The 9187-nt window shown below is 42.6% G+C and overlaps 1 pseudogene across 1 annotated transcript; it reads right to left on the reverse strand.

Annotated features, from left to right (window-relative positions):
- Positions 1-8333: 8333 nt before the first annotated feature.
- On the reverse strand, positions 8334-8978 carry LOC307054734 (large ribosomal subunit protein uL16-like; annotated as a pseudogene). Its single transcript has one exon. The product of its transcript is annotated as a large ribosomal subunit protein uL16-like (transcript).
- Between the last annotated feature and the right edge of the window lie 209 nt (positions 8979-9187).

The raw sequence follows: 9187 nt of genomic DNA on the forward strand, positions 1-9187 counted from the left end.
CATAGTCCTTGTGTTCCATTTACTTGAAGGCTGTTGACAGCAGACACTCCTAGAATCAATTACTGCATCAGCTGGGATTCTAAGTCACAAAGAACAGGACTCACTGTGGCTAGTTCAAGCAGGAAAGTAATTTATTAAATCATGTTAGGAGTTCCCAGATCCTGACGATGAACCAGGGGAGCAGCTTGAACAACCATGAGCAGCTGCTCCAGTGAAGATCTGACTGGGGCCACCATGAAGCACGGTGTCACAGCCCACACCATGATGCTGATGAGGGGTGATCCCACGAGGACCACTTATCTGTTGTCTCCCAAGCAGGATTCACTACTCTGCCTGAGATGCTTTAAAGCCATCTCCTCTCTTCAAATCACTCTTTTCTGTGTCGGAATCTCCAGTGTGTGTTTGGTGTCAGTCTCACCTTATCGATGGTGATGGTATTGGCTAGAAATGCTTGGGGGCACTCACTGGGGCCTGATCTACTCAGGAGGAGCCCCCACAGACATTTCCTAGACCAGAGCCAATGTTGTGTCTGGACCAGCTCTTGGGATTCTCACTATGATTGCAAGACACCCTCTGCAACAACCATGAGGGAACTTTGGAAGAACAAGGTATATTACTCACACGTCCTGGAGGGTACACAGCATGCCTGAGACTACACAGTGAGGTCATGGGCAGAGAGAGGAAGAGAGATTATGGGCCTAGGGTTCTACTTATACTGGGGTCAACGGTGGGGTGCCTAGGGTTTTGAGGCTTCAATCTTCATTGCTGAACCTAAAGCATAAGAGCAGGAATTAAAGTGTGGAAAGGGAAAAGGAAGCTGTCAAATGGTCCATAACCTAGGTCAGCCAGAGCTTTCTAAAATGAGAACCTTCATAGGTGGAGCAGTCTGACTCTTTATAGTTGTGTAGCTGACAATGTGTTTATTTGAGATAGATGTCTTTGAAGTGGATGCCTCAGCAATCAAAAGCTCAGTGTCAAAAGCTTACAATATAATAAAAAAGCGAATTGTCAGGTGTTTACACTGCAGGGTGCATGTGATTGGAGGAGCTTATGCCACAGGCATGCACCCTGGTCCCAGGGACACTGGGAAAACAAGATTTTGCTTTTACCTTGGGCAAGTGGGATAAGGTGAGAAATTCTGCAAACATTAGGCAGACATTGAAAAGGTATTGGACAGCCACAGACTTGAACCAATATCCACAGCCAAGACCCAGCTCAAATGTCTCCTTCTCAAAAGACTGTCTTCTACCACCTAATCTAACCTGGGCCCACCTCCAGGTTACTCTCCATGACATATTCACTTCTTTTAAGGCATATATCGCATTCTCTAACTATCTCGTTGTGTACTTATGTGCTCTTTTCTTGTCTGCCACCTAATTAAAATAATAAAGCTCTAGGAGAGCTTAGCAGAGTGCATGGCGGATGGTCAGTGCTCCGTAAATATTTGTTCAATTAATGTAGCTGTAAAATAAGCTATAACTAATAAATGATTATAACATGGTTTTCATTCTTCCCAAGGCTATATGCTGCAGGGGCCACCAATGTAGTGAAGCTGGTGGTCCAGTCTAGGGCTGGGTTCTGGGTTTCCTGCCCCTACCTCTGCTTCAACCAAAGTAACTTTGGATTATGGGGTTCTTGCATAAAATCTCATTTGAAAATAAGTTTAAATTCCTAAATAATATGTGAAAATGACAGCTCTAGCTCAAGTTTCCATCAACTCTAAATTGCATTACCCTGTGAGAATGGCCCTGACTGCTATTTCCTCTCCAAACAAATAGACTCTCTGCAAAATATATCTCAAACTGTCCACTGTCCATCTGCTCCCGCACCAACTTCATCCCTGCCCCTCTTCAATTCCTCTTCCATACAGCAGTGAGAATACTATTTGTGTAATGTAAATGAGATCATAACATTCCCCTGTTAAAAACACTTTAGTGGCTTCCCACTGTTCATGGAACATGCAGAATTCTTGGTGCGACCACAAGCTCTCTGCCTGGCCTGACCAACCCCTCCAGCCTCACCCACCTGGAGCTACTCCTTATAACCACATTAGCCTCCTTCTGCTCCTCCAGGATGTCAAACTCTTTCCGAGCTCAGAACCATCCCTACAGGCTCATACCTCTTCTTGGAATCCTCCTCACTCCTGTTTGCAAGGTTGATTCATCATCTGTCAGGTCTCGGCGACAAGGTCTCCTTCCCAGAAAGGCCATTCTGGGTTGTCAGGTCCCTAGTTAGTACTCCCCTCAGAGCCTTTCTTCTAGCACCTGTGCCTTTTTTACTGACTTCACCACAATTTTAGTAATATGCATTTATTTTTATATAGATATGTATGTACATATATACGTATATTTTGTTTCCTTGTTCAATGTCTAGTCTCTCTGCTAATTTATAAGCTCTAAGATAGGAACTCTGTCTACGTTGCTCAACAGAGCCCAAGAGAGTGCTGGCTGGGTATATTAGGCAGTCAGTACATATTTGTTGAATGAATGCAAGAAGTAACGAGTTCAAATTACAGAAAGTAGAATTACCTTTAAAGTGGGACAGTTTATCAAAGGAGTATCTGAAATACCCATCAGTGAAAAACTTAACTTTGGAAAAGGGGTCATATGAATCCAAAATCCAAATATTCAATTTTTAAATCCCTGGATTAAATACATTAATGAAAATAGTGTTTCATCACCTCTACTTATAAACCACTTTGACTCAGCTTATCACTGAAATCGTCATGGTTTTCATGGAGCATTTTTTTTTTATCACAGGTAATTGTGTATTTAGTGCCCATGAACCCTCTGTAGATATGATAGCTACACAGAATGGTTAGGATTCATATTTGGATTTCTTCATTGTCAGTGAAACAGTAAATAATAGAATCTTTAAAATAACTTGTTTATTTAGCAATGATTTCTTGACACTGCAAATCATAAACTATGTCCTCCGTGGGTTAAATCATTTACATGAGAGTGTTTTGTGGCAGGAATGGGAGATAGATGGCTCTAATGTATTCAAAAGTATTGCTTAAGTTTGAGGAGAACCTCAAACTAGGGATGGTTGTTCCTCCAATCAGAATTCTGCAAAATTTCTCCATCTGCTGGAATACCAGCTTCTCACCTGGTCCTTACAGCCTCTCAGGACTCAGAGTTCTCTGTCTTTCCAAATTTGTTATCTTTCGGCTCTCCTACATTTATCTGGCATTTCAATCCATGTACAATAAAAACACTCATAGGTTTTAGAACAAAAAGGGACTGAATAGCAATCCCGTCAAACCTCTTGTTTAATAGAGGAAAACAACTGAGTCCCAGTGAGGTTAACTGATAAACATAGAGTAGACACTTAGCCTTTTGTTAACTGAGTAAAGTTTCCCAAGATTATATCCTTATATAGTGGAATAGTTGAAATTAGAAAGAATCTTCTGAGCATTTACCCAGCATTCAAATTTCTACCATAGTCATGATAATAAAAAACATTTTTTGAGTACTTACTATGTGCCAGACACATGTAGGAACAAATTTAATACTCTCAATGGCCTTATGGAGAAGGATACTATTCTTATCACTTATTACAGTCAGGGAAACTGGGGCACAGAAGAGTTTAAATAATTTGACCATAGCTGCACAATGAGTAAGTAGCAGCACAGGAATTCGATCACCAGAGCCTATACATATAATTACTATGTCATGCTGACTATAAATGTTTAGTGATATTCTGCATCTCCCAAGGCATCAGCACCTTCTTTCATATCATTCCCTCCAACTGGAATGTTCTTTGTCTGATTTTTATTTTATTTTATTTTATTTATTTAATTTATTTATTTTTGGCTGCATTGGGTCTTCATTGCTGTGTGCGGGCTTTCTCTAGTTGTGGTGAGTGGGAGCTACTCTTCATTGTAGTGCGTGGGCTTCTCACTGTGGTGGCTTCTTCTGTTGAAGAGCACAGGCTCTAGGTGCATGGGCTTCAGTAGTTGTGGCACACAGGCTTAGCTTCTCCGCGGCATGTGAGATCTTCCCGGACCAGGGCTCGAACCCATGTCCCCTTCATTGGCAGGCGGATTCTTAACCACTGCGCCACCAAGGAAGCCCCTTTGTCTGACTTTTAGCTTCCTTTTTCCACCTAGCATCATTCTTCATGGACCACATTAACTATTATCTCCTCCATGGAGCTCTTTTTAATTAACCCCTAAAATATGTTATTACTCTACTGTTAGCCTTCATAACACTTTGTCCCTATATTATGGGCTTAGTACATTGTGCCTTGATTTATAATTAATTTTTGCATTTGCCCTATCCTCACTTACTTGATAATGAGTACCCAAAGATGACAGCTGAGACATTCATTTGTGTTTGGTTCAAGTTGTGTATTATAAAGCCCCTGCTATGCTATGTTAGGAGGTCAGAAAACAGGCTGATAAGACACAGTCTCTACCCTTGAGGCACTTACAGCTTAGTAAATGTAACTTTATGTTCCTGGCAGTACTTATACATTTATTAGTATCCAATACGGCTTGATTGAATTTAATTGAAAATTGGCTTACTGAAAAGCAGAACAATTAAAGAGGATGCAAATGAGAACAGATTGTTTTACAAAAGAGCTAGTGCTCTCCTTTTTTAAAAATTTTATTTATTTATTATTTTTTATTGTCATTGAATTACAATGTTGTGTTAATCACTGCTGTACAGCAAAGTGACTCAGTTATACGTATATATGCATTCGTTTTCATATTCTTTTTCATTATGGTTTATCATAGGATATTGAGTATAATTCCCTGTGCTATACAGTAGGACCCTGTTGTTTATCCATTCTATATATACCAGTTTGCATCTGTGAATCTCAAACTCTCAATCCAACCCTCTCCCACGTCCTTCACCTTGGCAACCACCAGTCTCTTCTCTATTCCCTGATTCTGTTTGTTTCATAGATAGGTTCATTTGTGTTATATTTTAGATTCCACATATAAGTGATATCATATGGTATGTCTTTCTCTTTCTGACTTATTTCACTTAGTATGATAATCTCTAGTTGCATCCATGTTGCTGCAAATGGCACTATTTCATTCTTTTTTAATGGCTGAGTAGTATTCCATTGTATAAATGTACCACATCTTTATCCATTCATCTGTTGATGGACATTGTGGTTGTTTCCATGTCTTGGCTATCATGAATAGTGTTGCTATGAACATAGGGGTGCATGTATCTTTTTGAAGTATAGCTTTGTCTGGATACATGCCCAGGAGTGGGATTGCTGGATCATATGGTAATTCTATTTTTAGTTTTCTGAGGAACCTCCATACTGTTTTCCACAGTGACTGCACCAACTTACATTCCCACCAACAGTGTAGGAGGGTTCTGATGGTGTATTTTAATTCTGGCAACTTTTGCTCTGTATATTTTTTTAATTGGAGTATAGTTGCTTTACACCGCTGTGATAGTTTCTGCTATACAGCAAAATGAATCAGCCATATTGATACTATGTATAAAATAGACAACCAATGAGAACATACTGTAGAGCACAGGGAACTCCACTCACTTGGGTCACCACAGTGATAATGCTCTTCTGAAATGAAGCAGGAGACATTTATTCTTGGTAGGGCAGGCTGGTGTGGCAAGGCAAGAGAAGGGAGCACCACTAGCCCAGGTTGCTCTTTGGCAAGTGCATCGGTAGCCTGCACACCAATGCCTGGGGCATCACTGTCAGACAGACATAAAAACCCAGAGGTCTCCTGTGAAATGAATGTGCAACAGGGGCTTTTCATAAACAAACCTGAGTAAGAGGATTTATGCAGTGAACTCTGTGGGCTGAAGACTCATGTATCAGTGCATGAAACCCCACACTAAGGCAGGCAGCAGAGAATGATGAATGTATCTGATCATCTCACACTCTGTGACACTCGACCTTGCTCTTCACTGTCGCCTCAGTGTGCATGATTATGGGATACAGACTTTAGAAATAATGATGAAAGACCAATTATATCCTATCTACTCTGAAGTCACTCATTTTTGGTGCCCAGGTGTGGGGTGCAGTGGGGAGGTCGGGAGATGGAAAGGGCTTCTCTGTGTTTCTAATCTGACCTTGCTTTTTGACCTTGCTTTGTGTTTTGTTTTAAAAGCCTGGACATCACGAGTTCATAATAGACTCTATCCTACAAAAGGTAGGGAGAATATTGTATTCCCAATTATTTGATGAGAGCTATGACATTTGATTAATGACTCTGGCCTAGCCTAGGATTATTCCAAAACAGGTTAGGAGCACTCTTGAAATTGCCCAAAACTAAAAGTGTAAGGTAGGCAATGGCCAACTCAAAACAAATATTCTGCACGTTTGGACCTTGAAGTGAGAGTATGGAAAGGAGAGAGGGAAGTGGGGGAGGAAGGGATGAGGAAGAAGGACGAGGAGCTGGAGGGGAGGAGTCTGATGATTCCTTTGGTGATCCATTCCCTCCCTGAAGATTCTCCCACGTCTTCCCAGAAACCTTACGCTCAAGACTGTACCTTCTTTCTCTTGCACGTGCGACCTCTCCTTCTTAACTGGATCCATCCAATTGTCCTTTCCACACGCTCCTTCCCTAACATCCATTTCATGGAGTCCCCACTCCATTTCCAGATCCATGTTGGGCAGCTGATGAAAAGCTTTGGGATAAACTCCAGAGAGGGAGGAAAGCTGACTGACTGCTGTGGAGGAAGAGAGGGGTGGACATGCCGGGGTGGGAACATATACTTCGTTCTGACAAGTGTATTCATGTAATCACACCCTGTAGAGATCACAGAATTTGGGTGACTTATTATTTATTTATTTATTTTTATTTATTTTTTTGTGTGGTACACGGACCTCTCACTGTTGTGGCCTCTCCTGTTGTGGAGCACAGGCTCCGGACGCTCAGGCTCAGCGGCCATGGCTCATGGGCCCAGCCGCTCCGCGGCATGCAGGATCCTCCCGGACCGGGGCATGAACCCATGTCCCCTGCATCGGCAGGTGGACTCTCAAACACTGCGCCACCAAGGAAGCCCGGGTGATATATTTTTAAAGCACAGTAACCAGCACACACATGGGGGAATGAGAGAGATTCCCCCAGCAATCTCTAGATGAGCTAATTTAGTTGTGGCCTCAGTCATCACACTTGAAACTCTTTCTTTTTTTTTTTTTTTTGAAGCCAGCAATAATTAGGGACCCTTGATGAAGGAATAATTTACTTTGAAAAGAAGTGAAATAATGTTGAACCCTTAATTTTTAAGGTTTATTGATGGTATTTTTGCAAAGAAATTGATACAAGTGGTACTCTTTACTCAGTCCTAAATAAGTTTCTCTCTTGTCACCTTTGGGTATTGGCCTGTGACCTCTGTCCAATACCACCAGGGTCTTCACAGATCTTTGAGCTCATTCATTTTTCATTCTCATTCAAAAGTCCATAGCTGATCCTCTGGAAGTATGTAGTGTCTGCCAGAGCTTCTCAAGACACCTAAGACAACCTGGCTTCTCTTTTTCATTAGCAGCAGGCCCTCTGTTCACACCCCACCTTCTGTGATTGATTTCATAACCTCCATCCCACATGTGTTCTGGCTTTTCCTCAGAGATCTGGAATCTTACAAAATATTTACTTCTCTAGATAGGCTATTCCATAACCACCCATCACTGAGTTTACTGGGAGCATGTACCTCTGGTTACCTACACACTGCAGTCATTTCTGTACATTTATTACATGTTAAAGAGCAGGAAAAGACCTGAGAACTGATACAGCCCTGTGACAATCAATGTCTTAGTACAGATGGCTGTAAGGAAATACCATAGACTGGGTGGCTTAAACAGCAAACAGTTTCTCACAGTTCTGGCGGCTGGACATCCAAGATCAAGGTGCTGGCAGATTCAGTATCTCATGAGATCCGTCTTTCTGGTTTGCAGATGGCTGTGTCCTCACATGGTGGAGAGAGAGGAGGAGAGCAATCTCGTGTGCCTTCTTATAAGAGCACTGATCCCTTCATGAGAGGTCCACCCTCACAACCTAATACTTCTCAGATACCATCGCATTGGGCGTTAAGACTTCAGCCTAACAACAACAACAACAAAAGTCTGAATTTTTTGGGAGGAGGATGGACACAAACATTCAGTCTGTGGCCCTCAAAAAAGACAAAACTGCCCACTCCTGGGAAGTGTGTTGGAAATTTGTAGAAGTCTTTTGGATGGTCACAAAGGTTGGGATTTAGTGGGGATGTTAGACACACTGCAGTGCAGAACCCGATGAAAGCTTTCCCCACATGCTATGCAACTTTTTCTTTTTCTTCTTTTTTTTGACAGCAAAGTGGGATTTATTGGTGAGCATGTGTAAGGAGGGGACAGTGCCAAGGTTCTCATGAGTGCAGGGCCCGCCATTTGTCCCGAGGGCCACGATTAGGGCTGTGTTTGATCCCATAGCCATCTGGGATGGGCCCCTTTTTGCCACCATGTTTTCAAATTCATCCGCATTAAACTTAGTCTATCCCCACTTCTTGGAGATGTGGATCTTCTAGCGGCCAGGGAACTTGAACTTGGCCCTGTGGAGGGCCTCCATCACATGCTCCTTGTTCTGCAGCTTGGTGCAGATGGACATTATGACTCGGCCAATGTGGACCCTGGACACTGTGCCCTGGGGCTTCCCAAAGGCATGGCGCACACCTGTCTGGAGCCTATCAGCTCCAGAGCGGGACGCTACCTTGTTGATGCGGATGACGTGGAAGGGCTGGAGCTGCACTCGGATGTGAAAACCATCTTTGCCACAGTTTTTCAGCAGGCACTTGTTGGCACAAATATGAGCAGCCTCCAGGGCTTCGGAGGAGAGCTGCTCAAACTCGTCTGACACCATGTGGCCACAGAGGGGGAACTCAGCCGCTTTTGCCTTCTTCCGCCCCAGGTTAAGAAGATATGGCTCGTAGCATCAGGTACCCCTCCGCAGAAGCAGGACTTTGGGTACCGCTTGTTCTTAGAATACCATTAACACCGGCAGGGCGGTAGCCCATGGCAACACCAGGATCTTCAGTGGCACGCTGAAGGGAAAGAGCTATGCAACTTTTTCAAATGCATCACTGGACATTCATAGGATTGTTTATAATTATATATTCATAGGATTGATTCTAGTTTACCTAGAAACAGAAAATGTATTTTACACTGAAATTGCCAGATTATGGAAACTGAGAATATACTTTGCTTTCTTCACAAATTTCTTCAA

This window comes from Hyperoodon ampullatus (assembly GCF_949752795.1).
Source record: "Hyperoodon ampullatus genome assembly, chromosome: 6".
Lineage (NCBI taxonomy): Eukaryota > Metazoa > Chordata > Mammalia > Artiodactyla > Ziphiidae > Hyperoodon > Hyperoodon ampullatus.